The sequence below is a fragment of the Oryctolagus cuniculus genome, chromosome 1 (assembly GCF_964237555.1).
Source record: "Oryctolagus cuniculus chromosome 1, mOryCun1.1, whole genome shotgun sequence".
Lineage (NCBI taxonomy): Eukaryota > Metazoa > Chordata > Mammalia > Lagomorpha > Leporidae > Oryctolagus > Oryctolagus cuniculus.
Genome location: NC_091432.1, coordinates 21,118,303 through 21,137,291, shown reverse-complemented (window position 1 = coordinate 21,137,291; position 18,989 = coordinate 21,118,303). Strand labels below are relative to the sequence as shown.

The window sequence follows — 18,989 nt, the reverse complement described above, 5'->3', positions numbered from 1 at the left end:
AGATCCACCCACACCACCATCACTCTACCTGCAGGCTGCCCTGTTTGCTGTCTTCTCCTAAGGCTTCTGAGAGCGTCTTGTGGCTTCTCCATCCTCACTTCACCTCTGGAATTAATTTCACAAAAGACTCATCTCTCAAGCCTTAGGCACTGTCTCTGCTCTGCCTGGCAAAATGTCCCCGGCCAGGTCCTGGCAAAGCCTAGCTCCAGCTGGAGCAGAGCAGGGAAATGAGACTGATGGCAGCGCCCTCCATGGACCTGGATGGCAGTGGTACCTGTGTCCACCAAGAACCCAACACCCCACCTCAGTCAGGTTTCAGGGATCCAGAAACCTGGAAATCTCTGCCTAACTGGCCCAAGCCCAGTTTCAAGGCTGCGACAAGGGTCCTGCCCAGATTCCTCGCCCAGAGGGTGCATCCTGTCCGTGGCAGGTGCATGCCTTGGGGGAGGGGGACCAAGCAGTGACTGTAAGCAGGCTGTGTGTGCAGAGTCTGAACACGTATGACCTGAGAGGTTCACATGCTTGAGCCCCAGGCCACTTGTGACACGGGACAGAGATAGGGATAGGAAGAGAAGCAGGGAGGGTACACGGAGAGTGCTGGGAGCAGGGACTGTTCCAGCCCTACTGCCATAGTCCCACAGGGAACCCCACAGAGTCCCAGCATTCTGTATTCGAACTCGGTCTTAGTCATTATAAAGCATATTGGCCAGGTAGCAGGAAAGAGAAGTGTTTGATACAACTGCACAGCTTGGGTGTCCTAAGTTAGAGCGGGGCCTGCACCAAAGGCCCGGTGCCCCAGGCCAGGAGCTGCTGCAGCAGGCTGCAGAGGATGGTGCCCGCAAAGGCAGAGACGCTGGGAGCTGCCTGCGGGCTGTCTTCCACGACAGAGCTGCCTTCCTCTCCACCCTGGAGTGGCAGAGACAGGAGTGGGTAGCAGGTGGGACTGATGGGAGGCAGTGTTTGTCTGGGGTCGGGGGTTGGGGGGTCAGAGTGGGGGTGGGGGAAATGGGGCAAACACCTGCACCTGCAGCTGGAGGGCAGGAGACAGGAGCAGAGGCATGGAGAGAGGTATTTTATGCTTTTGGTGTGTGTCTTGGGTAGGGATGGGAGTTGGAATTAGCCCGAGACAGACCGCACAGTGGTTCTCAAAAGTGTGGTTCCTGGGTCAGGGGCATCCCAAATCACCTAGGATCTTGCAGGACAGACAACGTCCCTTCGTGCTGGGCTTCCAGCTTTTCCCTGGCCTGGTGTGGAAATTCTAGACAAAAGACTTTACTGAAGGGAGAGCACCTGTGGACAGGGCTAGCGTCCACGCAGCGGGCCAAAGCCTCCGTGAATGCCACCACATGTCACCTTCCACAGCCGCCTGCAGGACCACTGCTGCTGCTTTTCCCATGTTAGGGACTCAGAATCCCAGGGGAGTCAAGGGCCCTGCCTAAAATCCCCAGGTCACAAAGCTCCCAGGAGCCGCCCAGGTCTCGGGGAGTCTCGGACCACCCCACTTCTCCACCATGTGCTCTGATTCTGAATCTCCCAGAGACCTTGTTGGAACAAATTGTTCCTGAGTTTTTATTCCACAGGTTGGGGAAGAGGGGACAGCCCCCCCCGCCCCCGAAAACACATTCCTAAGGAGTTCCCAGGCCGCGCGGATGCCGGTCCCAGCACCAGGCTCTGAGAACATGCGCTGGGCTGGGGTCCAGCTCCGCTCCCTGCTCCACCCAGGCAAACCTCGGCACAATGGCGTTGTTGTGAGATGCCAGTGAGATAATGGGCATGAGAACGCTGTGTCAGCGGCCTAGGTGGACGGCCTGGTCATTAGCTGGGGAACCTGCCTGAGGCTGGCTCCTTGGAGTGGGGCAGCGCGGACGGTGGGATGCGGGGAGGCAGGTGGATGGGCGGGGGGCACCATAGCTCACTGGAGCCCTCATGCAGCCCACCTTAATTCCAACCACGTCTCAAGGCAGAAAGCCAGCACTGAGGTGCTCGGGCCCAAGGCGCCCCCTCCCCCGCCACCCCCAGCAGCAGTCGGCTCCCCAGCAGCCGGCCACCCTGGGCTACGTCCCCAGGGACGCGTCTGGGCAGGCTGGGGCAGAGTCAGACTTGTGGTTCAGGGCCTGGGGCTGAAAGCCGCTCACCACCGCCTCCAGTGAGAGACTCAGAGCTGGGCGCTTCCCCTCTCTAAGCCTCAGCTTGCCCATCAGCAAAGTGGGTGCAACAGGAGCACCCCATAGGTTGTGGGCATTCCCAGCGCTTGGCACGGGGCCCGGCCCCTGGCAAGAGGTCAATCAGTGGCAGCTGTCAGTATTCTCAGAGAGCGCCTGGCCGCCTCCTGATAGAGGCCTCGACTTGGAACACGAACCGCTCCCACGCCGCTTCCCGGTTGCACCCGGATGCACCGCCCTAGCATGCCAACGTGGGGGCCTAGGCCCGCCCGTCCCGAGCTGGGGCCGCGGGGCCCGAACAGGGCTGGGAAGGCGCCGAGATCCGGGCCAGGAGAGTGTGCGGGGCGGTTCCCACCCGCGAGGGTCAGAGGCGGGCGGGCGCAGCCGGCTAGACTGGCAGGTGGGAGGGGTCGGGGAGGACGAGCGGGGCCGGGGAGGGGCGGGCCGTGGGGTGGGGGGCTCCGAGTGGGCAGAGCTCGGGGACGGGCCGGCAGGGGTGCTGGGCACTGGGCCGAGGAGGCGGGCCCGGGGGCGGGCCTCGGCCGCAGCGCGACCTGGACGGCGTCGACGAGGAGGCTGAGGCCGAGCGGGAAGGGGGCATGGCCTCCCCGCCAGCGGGGCCCCGGGGCGGGACTGGCCCGGGTAGAGTCCACGGTAGGCGGAGCCGGGCCCGGCCGGGGGGGCGGGGCTGGCGGGCTCGCGTAGGGAGGCCGCCGAGGGGGCGTGTCCGGGGCGGGGCCTCTGGGGGCGGGGCCTGGCGAGGCCGTTGAGTTCCCCGACCGCTGCCGGGAGAGGGGGGACCGCAGAGTCGCCGAGCCCAGCGCTGCGCAGTCGGCGGCTGACTGGGGCGCGAGCGGGTTCTCCGGGCTTGCAGCGGGGCAGGAGAAAACAGAGCCAGCAGGTGAGCAAGGGGCCGCGGGAGACCGGCGGGACGAGCAGCGGCAGCCAAGTTTGGTTTTGGCCGCACTTCCCCAGCCGGCTCGGGCAGCTCTCCGGGAACAAGTGACAGGTCGGGGCAGCTGGGGGTGGGGGGTGAGAGGGAGCTTTGCCTCGGCGTGCTGAGAACCTCTGGGGGCTCCGGCTGCGTGGCCCCGGCGCCGCACCTCTCCGGTTCCAGCAGGAGGAAGTTGGAGCAGGTGAGCTCCGCGCTCCGGTCGCACTTGCTCACCGGAGCCTGGAGAGACAGGAGCTGGCAGGTGAGGGCGCGCTGCAGGTCAGCCGCAGGTGCGCGCTCGCGCTGCCCCGGTGCAGCTTCTCCTTGCGAAATGGGACTCAGCCGAGCCAGTGCTTTTAAAGGTCAAACGGATTCGCCGGATAGGGTTCGAACGCGCGAGCCCTGGGGAGGCACAGCCCAAAGCAGGAGCGTTTCGGCTCTCCCCTAGTCTCCCTTAACCGAGAGTTCAACTAGCCAGGCTCCCCCAGCCTCCAGCCAGAAACCCAGTGAACAAGCCGGGAGGAGTGGAAGGAACAGGTCTTATCTAGGTGAGCAGGGGAGAAAAGCGAAAACTCCACCAGATCTTGGGCCAGAGTCAAGCCCAGAGCCCCAGGGCTCTTGCGACATGCCCTGGGTTAGTTTCTTGGGCTGGAAGATTCAGTCTATAGGGGTGGCGGGGGCCTTGCACTGGGCCACGGAGCTGGGCAGCCTAGATCGGTGGTCGGGGGCTTGGGTTTGGGACCAAGCTGACTTAGGATGCCAGTTCCCTCTCCAAGCTCCAGATTCTTCATCTGTGAAATGGGGACAGTGACAGAACCCGACAGCAGGAGTGAGAACTGAAGAGAGCAAGGCCATACAGTGCTTGGCAAGGCACCAGGCACCTAGTGAGGCCTCACTCCGGGGCAGTTCCTCTGCTGTGAGTGAGCTGCATTGACTGGCTTCAGGCTGCAGAGGGAGAGCACCCCCCCCCCCTTTTTGAGGGCTAGAGGCTCCTCCTGACCTGTGAGAGCCAGACACTGCCATGTGCCACCAACGTGATTCTGTAGGGAGGTCGGGGAGTGTGTCTCCAGGCCAAAAGAACCGCTGAGTTTTCTCTGATGTTGTTGAGGCCACAGCCTCAACAGTCAGCAACAAGTTTACTAAGCACCTACTGTATGCTGGATGGAGTGTGCAGAGGTGAGTGAGCCAGGCCTGGCTCTGCCTTCCTCCAAGCTGCCAACAGCAAGGGCTCCCAGCCCCTCCGCGTTCCTGCTGGGGAGGGCCTCTCCCGGCCAGGGGCCAGCTGGGATTTTTGCGTGTCTATATTGACCTGGTGGTTGGAATCCAGCTAGCCCACTGCACCCTGGGCTTGGGGTGGAGGCCCCCACATGGGGCCGTGAGGGCACCTGCTGTCCGAGCAGGACCGGGCACTGGAGGACATTGAGGGCGCTGCGTGTTGGCTCCTGCATCTTCCAGGGAGATGAGCCATGCATTGTGGAAGCAGCCGCGGAGTTCTGTGGGGGCAGAGTCTGCTTGAGGGCTAGGCTAGGAGGAGGAGACTGTGTGTGTGTGTGTGTGCGTGCGTGCGGGCGTGCGTGTGTGTAGGGCTAGGGCAGGTGTTCAGAAGAAGTGAGATTCTTGAGAAACCAGGGCAGGAGGTGAGGGGGCGGGGCTGGGAAAGAACTCTCGCCTGCTGATGTAGGGCCACAGACGCTCTGTGTCCAGGCACAGAAGTGGCTTCGGGGAGCGTGCACATGCGCAAGGTGGCGGCTCTGGTGGTGCCAGTGTGCATCCACAGCAACGTGCCCGACCCCCTCCTAAGCGGCGAGTGTGGCCAGGACACAGGGCTCGCCCGCGTGCACTGGCCCGGATGAGGGCACCTTCAGCGCCTTCAGGACTGGAGAGTTTCGGCAGCCGGGACAGAGGTGGTGTCTCGGACAGGGGAGGTGCCCAGGCAGTCCTCACACACCAGGCAGGGAGGCTGGCTTGCCCAGGGAATTCCCTGGAGTCTGGGGATGCCGCGTGGGAATGGGAGGCGGCATCCACTCATGCAGGCTCTGGGCTGCTGCGGTGAGAACTTTGGGTATGATCTGTACGAAGTGGGAGGCCCTGAGGGTTCTGAGCTGGGGGTGCTGTCATCAAGTGATGTTCTAGGAAAAGCCGTCTGTGCCAGGTGTGCCGGGGTGCTGGACCCAGCGGCCAAGGGATAAAGGCTTTGGGGAATGTCTGACCACGGGGCAAGCAGGGGGATTTGGGTCTCCTGGGGCTCCTCTGGAGTTTCTGCCCTGCAGGGGAAGCCCCTCTGTCTCTGGAGGCCTCAGACTGCCTGGAAGCTCCCTCTGGGGACCCCAGCCCAAGTCCCTGAGGGCCAGGCACCCCTTTCCTGCACACAGGCTGGGCACACCCAAGCCCATCTGGTGCCAGCTGGCTACCCCTCCTCCCCCACGCCTCGGTTTGGCTTTGGCCTTGGCCTCTGCTCCAAACCGTTAGACCCACTTCCTCCGCCCCACGGGAAGCTCAGGGGGTGGTTATGATTTAATCAGGAGCATCAAACAGCCAGAAGTTGGCTCCGTGAGAGGCGGGAAGGGCCAGGCCGCCTTGGCCGGCTTGGCTGGGGCCCCTCTGTGGGACAGGACGGGCCAGGGGCGGGGGGGCCCTGTTTCATCTCAGCAGGAACTGCCCTGCCCACCTGCTTCCCCTGCTCTGAGCCTTAGCTGAGGGCCAGGAGGGGAAGCCCAGTGGTAAACATGGACAGAGAGGGCTGGGATGGGACTGAGAGGGACAGAGAGTGCTGAGTTCCCGCCACATGGAGGTCACCAGACTCAGGCCTCGGTGACAGGCCCGGTTGGTGTCCCCTGGGGGCTGGCTTGCCCCTGACTCACCCGTGGGGTTCCCCCTGGGTGGCGGCTTTCTGCCAGGCCTGATTCACTCCGTGCTGACATGGAGAAGAAGCTGAGGGGAGGAACGAGGCCGGGTCAGTTCCAGCTCTGCTGTTCGCATGCTGTGTGACCTTAGAAAAGTGTCTTCTCCTCTCTGGGCTCACTCCCCTGCCTACTCATGGCCCATTCCTTGCTTGGCTCTCGGGAGGTGCTGAGACCTTGGGTGTGCCCTTTACAAAGTAGAGCGCATGTGTGAACACTTCCCTGTACACCCACAGACACCCCATAGTCTCACCACAGCGTGAAACTGGACAGCCCCCAGCCCAAAGGCACCAGGTCCCACCTCCTCTTCTTACCTCGATCCCCCACGCCCTGACCCCTCTTCTGTCTATCCACTGATTAGCGAGATGGGAGAGCGTGGTGGGGGATCTCGACCCTGCCAGGCTCCCGCCGTCTCTCTCACCCAAGCCTCGGTTTCTGAATCTGTAAGTTGGGGACAGCAATGGCAGCTTTCTCACAGGGCATCACAGGGATGACACAGTGCATGTGGAACACCTGGCACTTCTGTACCTGGTGCACAGTGAATGCTCGGGACGCTAGAGCTGTTGTCATGTTCCGTGCCTGGCCCGTCCCTTCTAGCCTGAGATAGGTGTCTCAGGACATCCCCTGGAGCGCCTGAGACAGGTGTGTGCCCAGATGGACACCCCTGGACACCTGCGTGTTGTGTGCGCCAGCTGTGCCTCTCTAACATGTGTGCGTCCGTGCCCCAGGACGCTGGTTGTCCCCAGCTGAGTGGTGCCCCACCCCCGCTCTTCCCGAGGGTGCCAGGGGCTCCCCAGGGTGGCTGTCAGCTTCCCGAGGGGCAGTCGGCATGAACACAGTGGCAGACTTTCCCAGGCCGCCTGCCTTCCCTTGCCACTGTCTCCTCTGTGCTTGTCTACACCGGGCGTCTTCCCGTTTGGTGTCTTGTTTTGCCATCTACAAAGCGAAGCTCCTGGGTTTCTGTTGGCTGGGTTCCTGGCACAGGGCCTGGCGCAGGGCAGGTGCTTGAGAAACCATGGCTGGATGAGTGACTCTCCTGTGTGCGCGGGGGTGGGGAGGGGGACAGGGCTCAGCTCAGCGCCTGATAGCTGGCGACTCCTTAGCAGTGCTGGTGCCCGGAAGCGAGGTCTGGGGGTCCCCGTCTTGCCCCTCAGGCTTCTCCACACCTGGAAGCCAGGTGTAGCGTGGTGGCGACGGGTGGTCTAGCCTGGGGTTGCTTCAGTAGGGGCTTCTGCTTCCCTGTGATGCCTGGGCTGTCCCCTCCTGGGAGGGGAACAGCCCCGCTTCTGCCAGCCTGAGTCCAATGAGGGGCCTCTGGCCTTGGGTGACCCCTGAGTCGGAGTCAGCAGTTATCCGTGGGAGGGCCGGGGGAACCGAGAACAGCAGGGTGCCCGTCTCACATGCCATCCGGGCAGACTGCTGGGCAGGCAGGCCTGTGTCCTGTCTTGGGTTCCCAGCCCGACTCCTACAGCCGTGTGGAGGGGTGACCCAGCACGGGAGCTGGTCAGGTGGGCCTCGGGGGCCAATGTGGAAAAGCAGGCAGAGCGATGGAGCCTGGCGGTTAGGAGGCCACGTTCAAGCCCTGGCGTTGTGGAGTCACTGCAGCCAGACACTGCCCGTTTATGTAGGGCTTTTGAGCAGCTGTGGAGTTTCGCATCCACAGAGAGTCCTGGAATGAACCCCCCTCGGACACTGAGGGCCAGGGGCGGCTGGACTGACCTCCTAGGGTTGTTTGCCAATGATACATGAGCTACTGTCTGGGTGCAGTTAGTGAGGGCTACACGTGGACCTGCTGGCTTGGGTGGTGTTATTACCGGGAAGCGGGATTTCAGTGTGGGGCTGGTGAACGGCTCGCATCGGGGGACCAAGGGAGGGACCTGGGTCCTGATCTCAGCTCGCTGCTTACATGACTTTGGGGAAAAACCCCTCCTGGACTACGAAGCTATCATGGTTGCCCTGTGATTGCTGCACTCGGTAGGTGAGGCACCTGTGCCGCCCGGGGAGGGGGGCGTGGTGCGGGGGTTTGTCCAGGGAAGGGACTTCTGGGTGCCCGGCCCGTGCTCCTGGGGAGGAGGACTGTGAGGGGGCAGCCTCCAGCCACCGCCATGGGGGTGTTGCGGACACAGAATGGCAGAGCCGTTCCCCCGGGACGCCGTGTTGCAAAGCCTTCACGTGCACACCCAGATCACAATGTGCAGTTATAGGGGCTGGCGTTCGACCCAGCGGTGAAGAAGAAGGTTCTATCCCCAGCTGCAGCTCCCGACTGCGGCTCCTGCAGACCCTGGGAGGTAGCCACGCTGTCTCACGGACTTGGACTCCGCCCCTGCTATGGGAGAGCTAGATGGAGGTCTTAGCCCCTGGCCGTGGCCTTGGGCCGGCCCCAGCCACTGGGGGAACATGTAGGGAGTGACCAGTGGATGGGAGCTCTGTCTGTCTGTCCTTCTTTCTCTGCCCATCAAATAAATAAAAAGTTTAAAAAAAATATAATAATATAGATTCAATTACAAAACTTTTTAATCTTTTTACTTTTCCCTCTTTTGTGATACTTCTTCACGGAGCCCTTATAATTTTATACCCCCAAAAAGAATACACTCACAAAATAAAACTGTAAAAAAAAAAAACCTTACTACATATATTTAAACAATGTATTGTATCAACTTGGGCTCCTGTTCAAGTTTTTATTGTTAATGGATCCTGTTTTTCAAAGGAGCTGTGAGATGTTGATTTGAAGTGCATTGCCATTTGTCAGATCTCAAAAGATTCTGAGAGAGTGTCTTGGCCATGGCCTTGCCACCTGGGAGACCAGAGTTGGGTACAGATGGGGGGAAATCCGACTTCTCTCCGTGGACGCCCCCGAGGGCTGGGTGGCTTCGGAAGGCTTCAAGCAGCACTTGGAACCAACTGGCATTAATAGCCTCATGTGAAAAGCAGGGATAACTGAACTCAGCTCCCAGGCTGCTGGGAGGTTCCGTGAGCTAAACCCAGGTGGAAGATGGAGCTCCGAATGCAAGCACCATTAGGAGAATGCGCTTTTAAACCTAGAACCCAGGGGTCCTGCTGCCTGCCCTGGGACCAGCAGGGTTACCAGTGCTGTCCAGGCAGCACTGGACAGGAGCCAGGCTTCTTGCCCGAGTGGCTCCCAGAGGAACCAATCCGATAAGCTTACTCTGGAGTTGGGGGCGGGAAGTGCCCAAGGGGGAGGAACAAGGCGGGAGGTGTTTCCCCAGTAGAGGTCCCTCAGTGCGGAAACAAATGGAGAGAGGAATATATGTTCCCACTCGTAAGTGACCTACACAGGGCTCTGAGTGCTGCCTGCTATGCAGCAAGCTCTCGATAAACACTCATTTGTCACAGCTGATAACAACCACAATTAGTAATGCCGCTACCGCAGATGGAAAATCGTCTCCCACTCTGTCCTGGGAGGTAGCATCTCAGAGTGCTGCTGCCGGGCCCTGGGTGGCGTGTGGTGTACACAGGAAATGCAGGCTAGTGGAGGGGAGGAGCTGGTTTGAGGTCTTTTTTTTTTTTTTTTAAAGATTTATTTATTTATTTATTTGAAAGGCAGAGTTACAGAGAGGCAGAAGCAGAGAGCGAGAGAGAGGTCTTTCATCTGCTGGTTCACTCCCCAGATGGCCACAGTGACCGGAACTGGACCAATCTAAAGCCAGGAGCCAGGAGCCAGGAACTTCTTCTGGGTCTCCTGCATGGGTGCAGGGGCCCAAGGACTTGGGCCATCCTCTGCTGCTTTCCCAGGCCATAGCAGAGAGCTGGATCAGAAAGGGAGCAGCCGGGACTTGAACCAGTGCCCATATGGGATGCTGGCACTGCAGGCGGCGGCCCCACCTGCTACAGGACAGTGCTGGCCCCTGGTCTGAGGTCTTGAGCAAGTGAGTGGGTGTCCAGGCCTGGGGCCTCTTCGGGTCACCTGTGGTCATGCAGCAAGCCCGCCTCCTTGGCCCCGGCCTCTCAGAAAGTACAGCAGTGGAGTCAGTGGGCCGGGGAGGACCCTTAGTCTCTGCCAGAGCCCCTCCGGCAGCCTCCTCTCTGCCCCACGCCGTCTCCTGGCAGGGTCCAGCAACAGGCTCCTCCTTAGCCAGGAGTCAGCACAAGGCCACCTCAAAACGTGTATGGAAAAAGTGGCCTTAAATTCGCTTTGTGGCAAACCCCTGCCTACCTTCTGTCATACTGAGCATTTCTGTGAGTGTTCTGCAGACCCCTTACGCAGGGTGGCACCTGGGTCTCACACTTGGTGCAGATAGCAGACAGGGAAGCAGCAGGGGGTGTGCCCGCGGCGTGGGCTTCGTCCCGCGTCTCAGGCGTCCGTGTGGACCTCGGGATGGGCCGGCCGGCCCTTGCAGAATTGGCTCACCTGCAGGCAACTCTCTCCACATCTCAGTGCCTTGGCTACCGAGACATCTAAATGAGATAATGTTGGTAGGAGGCTGAGCGGCCAGCCCAGGGGGGAGTGCGCCCCTTAGTGGAAGCCCGGGGATGATAGAGTGATGCTGAGTTGCAAAGGCTGCTGGGGGAACAGCGGGAAAGCCACCACCGGGGGGGACGCCCGCACCCCACGTCAGGGTGCCTGGGTTTGAGTCCCGGCTCTGCTTCCAGTTCCAGCTTTCTGCTAGTGTGCACCCTGGGAGCCCTCACCAGGTGAGGGCGCCAGTCCTTGGATCCCTGCCACCCACACAGGACACCCAGATGGAGTTCCTGGCTCCTGGCTTTGGCCGGGCCCAGCCCTGGCTGTTGTGGGCATTTCGAGAGCGAACCAGTGGATGCTTCTCTCCCTCTCCTTCTCCCTCTTACTCTGACTTTCCAATAAAAATAAATATTTTTTTCCCCAAAAAGCTGCCTGCCATTCCTTTTGGGGGAAGTGGCAGAGAGCCTTGATCCAGAGCTCTGGAGCTTTCCAGAGCTGCCTGGAGCTCCAGGAGTCAGGAGGGGCCTTAGGCCTCTCTGGTCTTCGTCCCCAGTCAGACAGTCCAGCCTGGGCCTGGATGCTCTTGAGAGTTGAAGGCCACGTTGGACACTTGTGTCTAGACTCTGGCAGGAGTGGGGGATATCCTTTATTCTGGATATCGATAACATCATTCTCGGGCCATGCAAAATGATCAACCTAACGATTAGTTTGCTGTCAAGTCACTGGATTTTTTTTTTTTGACAGGCAGAGTGGACAGTGAGAGAGAGAGAGAGAGAGAGAGAGAAAGGTCTTCCTTTTTCTGTTGGTTCACCCCCCAAGTGGCTGCTATAGCTAGCGTGTTGTGGCGGGTGCACCGCGCCGATCTGAAGCCAGGAGCCAAGTGCTTCTCCTGGTCTCCCATGCGGGTGCAGGGCCCAAGCACTTGGGCCATCCTCCACTGCACTCCTGGGCCATAGCAGAGAGCTGGACTGGAAGAGGAGCAACCGGGACAGAATCTGGCGCCCCGACCAGGACTAGAACCCGGAGTGCCAGTGCTGCAAGCAGAGGATTAGCCTAGTGAGCCACGGTGCCGGCCTTCATTGGATTTTTGAATTCCGCCTGGAGTTGCCCCGGCAGGGCCAGACCCAGTGATTTCGTGGCCTTATACGGCCCGTGGGCTACATGTATCCCGCCCATGCAAGTCACGCATCTTGGTGTTGGGAGCAGCTGTGTAGTTCATGGCATCAACCCCGCTACCCAGTGCGATCCCATGGACAGCGCGCAGCCTGTGCCACACACCTTCAGGCTGGAGAGCTCTGGGCAGACCTGGTTCTCGGAAACACGGTCTTGAACTTGGGCAAAGCCACCCTGCCTGAGCGTCCGGCTTGTTGGCAGCACGTGGAGTGTGGACAGCTGGAGGACCCCAGCCTAGCCACTCTGACTTGAGGCACAGATGGCTCTGTCGGCTCTTCTTTCCTGGCCGTTTGAGCTACGTGGCCACACACGCATGCGTGCACCCACGCACACACAGCCACCCCCACACACAGCTCTGCAATGAACGAAGCAAGTTTTTGTAGAAAAAGTGGGAGGGTAAAGAGCCCACACGCGGGAGGAAGTCGCCACTTGGAGATAACCACAGTGAGCAGTTGAGTGTTTTGACCTTTTTTTTTTTTCCTAAGGGGAAAAACAAGTACACACACGCACACGCACACGCACACACACACACACACGATGGGGTTCGTGCCATCTGAGCCACTTCCTGTGCTGCCGCTTTGGACATGCGGGTCGTGGAGGGAGGATTTTCCGTGTGATTCAGCGCGCTTCCCAGCTCCGCGGTGTCGCGCCACGGGAGCCCGCCGTGACCTGGTTAAGTGGCCGCCTGCTGTCTGCTGTCGCACGCCGAGGCTGCTGCCTTTTTCCCTGGGGTCCCCATTGCTGTAGGGACCGCCTTGTCCCTCTGTGTGTGCTACTGAGCTCACGGGGCGGGGGCAGGTGGTCTGTACACTCAGTCTGAGGACCAGGTTTCCGGTAACCACTGGGTCAAGCCCCCCACTCAGCTCCAAGGGCAGGGGCACTGTCTGTCCCTTGTGCTCCTTGGCAAACCCCCGGAGGGCCAGGGCCGGGCGTGTGTGTGTGTGTGTGTGTGTGTGTGTGTGTGTCTGAGACACACGAAAGTGCGCAGCTTTTTCTTTTCATTTCTAGGCTGACTTCTGACCTTTCTCCTCTCTGGGAGCTGTGTGGCATCATTAACTAATCATGCGATCTCTTTACTATTTAATGGCCTGTCCCACGGCGACTCCTCCCTCCCAGCAGCCTCTGGAAAGCCAGGCCCGGAGAGCCGAGTCCTGAGAGCGGGGAGGGCGGGGAGGCGGTTTCCCTGGCGTGGGCAGACCCTGGGGGTGAGGCGGGGGTTCTGAAACGCTGGCCGCCTTGCAGGAGCGTCTGGCAAGGTGCAGGGCACGGGCCCCACCCCCGCAGTTTCTGGTTCTGTTGGGCAGGGGTGCAGCCTGAGAACCTGCATTGTGGACACACGCTTGCTGGCAATGCTGTCGCAGCGGGACGGGGCCCAGGGAGCGCTTGGTGGCACGTGTCGGTCCCCGGTGCTGCTGACAGCCCTGTCCTGGGAGCTCCCCGGGGCTCCCCGCCCCACCGCATCATCCCTGTTTGTGTGCTTGCCTCCAGTGCAGGAAGACAAGATGGTTAGCACTAGCCCCATTTCACAGTGACGAAGACTGAGGCTCCGACAGCTGGCCTGATTCATCCGAGGCCCTGGCTGACTTCCTCCAGGCTGGTCTGCCCACTCACTGAGCCCGCCCCGGGCTCTCCCACCCCGACTCGGGCCCAGCCTCGCTCTGTTTTGCCACTCCCCCCACTCCCCCCTCTTCCCCCCACCAGCGACGTGATCATCTTCCACGGTCTCCGGTTTCCCAGCAGTTTGCGTTCCCCATTACTGCCCTGGCAGGTTTTCCGGGAAGCCGGAAAAGTTTATTCTGCCAAATCTGAGCTCTCCCTGGCAGGCTGCAGGGCAGAGGGAGCCCTCCCGTGCCGAGCGTCCAATGCGTGCAGGCCCTGCTCTGAGCTGTTTGAAGGCGGCCGTGGTGTCAGCCTCCCCCCGCCACCCATCCCCCCCACTGTCTCCCAATTTTACAGATGAGGAAACTGAGAGTCTGGGACCAGAAGCCGCTTGCCCAAGGCCAATCCCAAATCCCCAGGCTTGGTGGGGTCTGGGGTGGCCGTGGGTCTCCCCCCGCCCCCGCCCCTAGCAACACACACACACAGAGCAATTCTTGGGAGTCAGGGCCTTGGGAGACCCGGATCAAGTCCTGCTCCACCACTGCCTGGCTGTGAGACCTTGGCAGGTCGCGCCCCCTCGTGGGACTTCTGGGTCCCTGTTTCCCGTAATGATCCCTTGTGCTTTATGGTGCTGGCAGGGACACTTTCCCATGTCCTTTTCCCCCCATGCTGGCCAGCGCCCTATGCGACAGCAGGAAGGGGTGGGTCCGCCCGCTGGGCTGGCTTCGCTCCCCATCCTGGGCCTGGCCCACCACCGGGGCTGCCTCCCAGGCTCCCAGGGGAGGCTGCACTGGGCTCATTGCTGTGGGCTGGAAGCCTGTAAGATAGGGTGGGCGCAGGCTCCTGCTCAGGGCCCTGGGGGCTGAGGTCCCTGGTGATGGTGGCAGCCCCCACCTCAGCCCCCGACGTGTGGGACTGTGCCTGCTTCCCAAATGCACCAGGCAGCTTTTTCCATCTCAGGGCCCCTGCGGCTCAGTGAGTGTATCATCCGCGCCAGGCTCCTGACCGGGTCTTCCTCATGCACACAGCCTGGCTCCAGCCCCTATGCTCCCTCAGCCGAGCCTCGGCCTCTGGCCAAGCCGACTCGGGGCCCTCTCTCCCTCCCTCTCTGTCTGTCTCTCTCTCTCTTGGGTTCTGTGCAGTGGGTGGACTGGCTAACCAGGTTCGCTGACCCCTGGGCTCAGCCCAGGAGCAGGGGCGGTGCTAGATCTGTGAGTCCGGGCCCCCACAAGGTCGGGCAGAGCTGAGGGTGCCCGGGTCTGTGCTCGCTGTGTGTGGGCCAGCCTCAGCTGTGTGACTGTCCTGCTGGGAACCTGAGCCACTCTTATCTCGGCCTGAGAATACAAACGGCGTGTTCCTCGTGGGGGCTTGGTGGTGACGCTTCTGAGCCTCAGTTTCCCAATCTGTGTGTGTGTGGGGGGGGTGGGGGACGCCTGTGTCCTCCTGATCAGAAGCAGGGAGCTTGGATGGATGGGGCGGGGTGGGAAGCCAGGTGGTCCAAGGGCTCCTCCGGGGGTTGCTCATTTGCATATCCCTTTTCCTTCCCACCGGCCCATAGTCCCTCTTCCCTGTGGACACCTGGAAGCTCCCTAGGCCAGTTTTGGGCGTGGTTTGCTGGGCTGCTCCAGGGTGGCAGCTTCTCTCTGAGCTGATTTCTTCCTTTGAGAAGGGGGTAGGGGGTGGGAGGGTATGAGGCCCTGCCCGACTCTGTCTGAGACCAGGGTGGCCACCTCTCGTCCCTTGCCTGACACCCGGGGTCTGCTGGGGGCACAGACCTCTTCCTAGCTCACCCAGTACCTTCCCGTCTCATTTCCGTCTGTCCATACCCAGCTCCCAGCGCCCCGTGTTCCAGACCTTCTCACAGTGGTCATCATCGCCACACTTCCCCTGATTGTGCTGGGGACATCTTCCCCTCCACCCTCACACCTCTGCCTGCCCACCCCCAGTCCTTGGCCACGCCCCTCACGGCAGGAGTGGGAAGTGATGGGGAGAAAGGAGGCGTGCTGGGGGGTCCCAGGTTCCCACCCGGCTTCAGCAGCTGGAGTGGGGACTGCCCCCACTACCCTGGGGAAGGGGGGTGTTTGGTGAGGGGGGAGAGCTGGCTGGGCTGCCTCCCTCTCTCTTCCCTTCTTCCCCACAGCCCTGAGGGCTCAAGTGCAGGGAATTCTGGGTGCGCACTGGGCCTTGGCCACTGCTGGCTGAGGTCCCCGTCTCTCCTTGCTGCTGCTGCTGCTTTTTGGGGCTATGAGTGGCTGGGCCTGGAGCACCCCAGCCCCCAGTACCCTGCGCAGGAATCTTGGTGTGGGGAGGACGGGGGTCCTTCCAGGCACTCCCCTGCCTCTCCTGGGGTCTAGGGGCAGCTGAGGCTTGGGAGGGGTTGTTACTGATGGCTCCTTGGAGAGGGACAGAGGTGGTGCAGGGCCCGAGGGTGGCCAGGTACTTCAGGAGGCCACAAAGCACAGTGAGGGGTGATGGGGTGAGTGCGTGGGGCAGTTGCTGGGCTGGCTCCCGGCTGGGTCCTTGCACCCCCGGGGCCAGTTTTGCCTCAGCCGCCCCCCCACCACCACAGGGGTCCCAGAGAGGGCCTGAGCTGTGGGGTTGGTGCCCTGAGTGCAGAGGGGTCCGTCCGTCTGTCCCTCTCCCAGTCCTTCCATCCCTTTTGTCTCTTTGCCTCTCCCTCTCCGCTCCACACCTTCCTCTGCCTCTTTTTGCCCCGTCTGCTCCCCACGCCCACCCATCCCCGTCAGTGATCCCTCTGCCTCCTCCCCAGGCAGCCCTGAATCTAGGGCCTCCCCCAAGGCCTGGGCAGGGCTGCAGCCTGGGGCCACCCTGGCGGAGGCTGTCCAGGCTGTGGATCCACTGCAATCCTGGAGAAGCCCATGCGGCCCAGGGAGGGGGCCCCGGTGGCCGCGCCAGCTTCCTCTGTTACCGCTTTCCTACCCTGTCTGCCAAGTGCCTGCACTGATTAAATAGCCACCTCCCTGCCTGGGAGCCGGGGGCCCTCTGGGCGGGAGGCACAAGGCCCAGATCGCTGTAGATGACTATGGAAATGGTTTTTCCTCCCTGGGTTGGGCCGCCTGCCTGGCTGAAGGCTGGGAAGCTTGGAGCTGGGGCCTGTGCCGCCCTGTGAGGTTGCCCTGTGTACCCCAGATGCGCCAAGGGTCTGTGCAGGAGTGTTCAGGGAAGGCTGCCTGAAGGAGGAGGCATTTCAGCTTCCCCAATTCGTCCTTCCAGCACAGTGCCTGGGGTGTGTGTGATGTGACTGAGGGCCTGCCCACTGCCGTTGCCATGTGGGGTCCCTGATTAGACCCCTCCCTCTCTAATCACTGCTGCTCAGGGCCCACACCCAGCTTCTCTTCTGGGAGGAGCCCTGGCCTAGAATTTAACCTTTTGTTAGCCACCTGTCCCCAGCCACCCAGGCTCTGGGACACACGTGTGAGTGCCTTCTCTGGGTGGGGTTCAGAGGCCGGGCTGCAAGCCCCCCTATTCTAGCTTGGGCCTTGGTGGGGTTCATTTGCTCTCTGCCATTTATAACTGTGTTTCTGCAGGCAGTGGGATGTGACAGTGACGCGGGGGCTCGGGGTCACCTCCCAAATCCACATAGAACATGGGCAAGTCCTTTTGCCACCCTGGGCCTTGATGTCTTGACCTGTATAATGGGGTTAGGAGCAGTGCTCGTGTCCTAGGATCATGGGCGGGATACCCCAAGCTATGGGAGGTACTTAGCACGGCCCTGGGCAGGCACTGACTGCAGAGCCGTGAGCTGCCCTTGCTAAATCCACGTGGCACGGGCGGGGCTGGTCCCTGGGGGCGGAGCCAGGGCGGAGTACAGTCACCCAGCCGTCTTAGGACGAGAGCGGTGTGTCACTGCCCCTTTCCAGGTATGTACCCCACCAGAAGGGGGGGGGGCTCTCCCTGTAGACAGGAACAGATTTGACACGTCCACTTTCTGTGTCTCACTCGGGGCCAGCCTGGAGTAGGATTCTGTGAACTGCAGTGGGCAGCAGCTGAGGATGGAAACTCAGCAGGGAACGGCCAGGTGGGAGCCCCCTGGGGGGGGGGTGGCCCCTCAGGCTCCCCCTAGACACAAGGGCTCTTCCTTCCTGGGAGGAAGAGGTATTGTCCTCTTTGAGGTCCCGGCTGGTGTCCTGCTGTTCCAGCCTGCCATCTGGGTAGGAGAGCTGAGATATTAGTGTGTGTGTTAAAGCTACAGGTGCTTGCCCCCCCCACCCCCAATGCCGCCAGGCCTCTGATCCATGAGCTTGGGAACCACTTGGTTCCTACCTGGTTCCAGTGCCCCCTGCCACCTGGGAGGATGCTGGGCGGGCAGGAAGCAATGACCCAGAAGGTGGGGCATTGCCTCCATAGTCAGGGTCCTGAGTGTGCAGCTGAGCTGTGCCGCGGTCCCCCGTGTGGGCAGGGCAAGGTACCCTTTCTGCCAGACCCCCAGCCTACGTTCTTGGTGGTGGTAACCCTCCCGGGGCAGGCTGTAGGAACCCTGCGTCTGCCACACATCTCAGGGGACACCTTCATGTGAGCCTTCCTGCCACATGAGGTCGGGCTCCTTGATTAGTGGCACAGGATGAGCTCTTCCCATAGTCCCCTTGGCCCGAGTCTCACTCACAGTCCAGGGCTTGGCAAGCTGATTCTGCTCTTTTCCTGGGCGAGCTTTGATGGCCTGTTTAAAAAAAAATGCAGAATGGTGAGAGAGAGGGGGAGAGGGGGAGAGGGAAGGAGGGAGGGGGAGAGAGAGAGAGAGACAGAAATCTTCCATCTACTGGTTCACTTCCCAGATGCCCACAAGAGCCAGGAGGGCTGGGCCAGGCTAAAGTTAGGAGCCCAAAATTCCATCCAGGTCTCTATGTGGGTGGCAGGAGCCCAAGCACTTGGGTCATCGCCACTGCCTCCCTCCCAGGATGCATGAGAAGGAAGCTGGATTGGAAGCGAGGACAGGCCGCCTTGTGGTGCCAGCACACCGGGTTTTAGCCCTGGTCGGGGCACCGGATTCTGTCCCAGTTTCCCCTCTTCCAGGCCAGCTCTCTGCTGTGGCCTGGGAGTGCAGTGGAGGATGGCCCAAGTGCTTGGGCCCTGCACCCCATGGGAGACCAGGAGAAGCACCTGGCTCCTGCCTTCAGATCAGTGCAGCGCGCTGGCCGTGGCAGCCATTGGAGGGTGAACCAACGGCAAAGGAAGACCTTTCTCTCTGTCTCTCTCTCTCATTGCCTGTCAAAAAAAACTGGAAGCAGAGGACAGAACTCGAACCTGCCCTACAATATGGGATGTGGGAATCCCAAGCATCAGCTTAACCCACTTGCAGCAACCCCTGGCCCTGATGGCCCATTTTACACACAAGGACACTGAGGCTCGGGGTGGGTAGGTGACTCGGTGAAGGTCACACCGTGCTGAGAAATGGGGTTGGACTTTAGGTCTCCCAGGTCAAAGTACACGGTGTTCTGCCTCCAGCCATGGGCCCTGGAGAAGTCCCTGGAAGGTGACTGATTCCTGAGAGCCCACCTGGGAATCTGTGTCCTATCACTAGGGCCCTGGAATCTTCTGGAAAGCTGCTCAATGCCCCTGTAACTTAATGCTTCCCAGCCCACGTGCCAAATGAGTCGCAAGTTAACCTCCTCGGCCCTCAGGGACAGAGCCCTTACTGGTCTCTTTGGGCAGGCTGAGTCCTGGCTGTCCACCCCAGCCTGCAGAACAAACCTACGCACTTCTCTGCAGGCATCACGATGGGAAACAGGTTAGGAAATGCTGACCGCTCCCGTCCTGCACACTGAGCCTACAGATTCCCCAGG

General features: G+C 61.0%; 1 protein-coding gene across 3 annotated transcripts in view; it reads left to right on the top strand.

Annotated features, from left to right (window-relative positions):
* The first annotated feature begins 2,896 nt into the window (after positions 1 to 2,896).
* CD82 (CD82 molecule) overlaps positions 2,897 to 18,989 on the top strand; it is a 47,348-nt gene continuing 31,255 nt past the window's right edge. Inside the window, exon 1 of one of the 3 annotated variants that reach the window (XM_070071327.1) lies at positions 2,897 to 3,063. The gene's annotated coding sequence lies outside the window, so the exon portion shown is untranslated. Of the gene's footprint in view, positions 3,064 to 17,027; positions 17,070 to 18,989 lie in introns of those variants that run through there. The other 2 variants (XM_070071329.1, XM_070071328.1) reach the window with 2 other exon arrangements.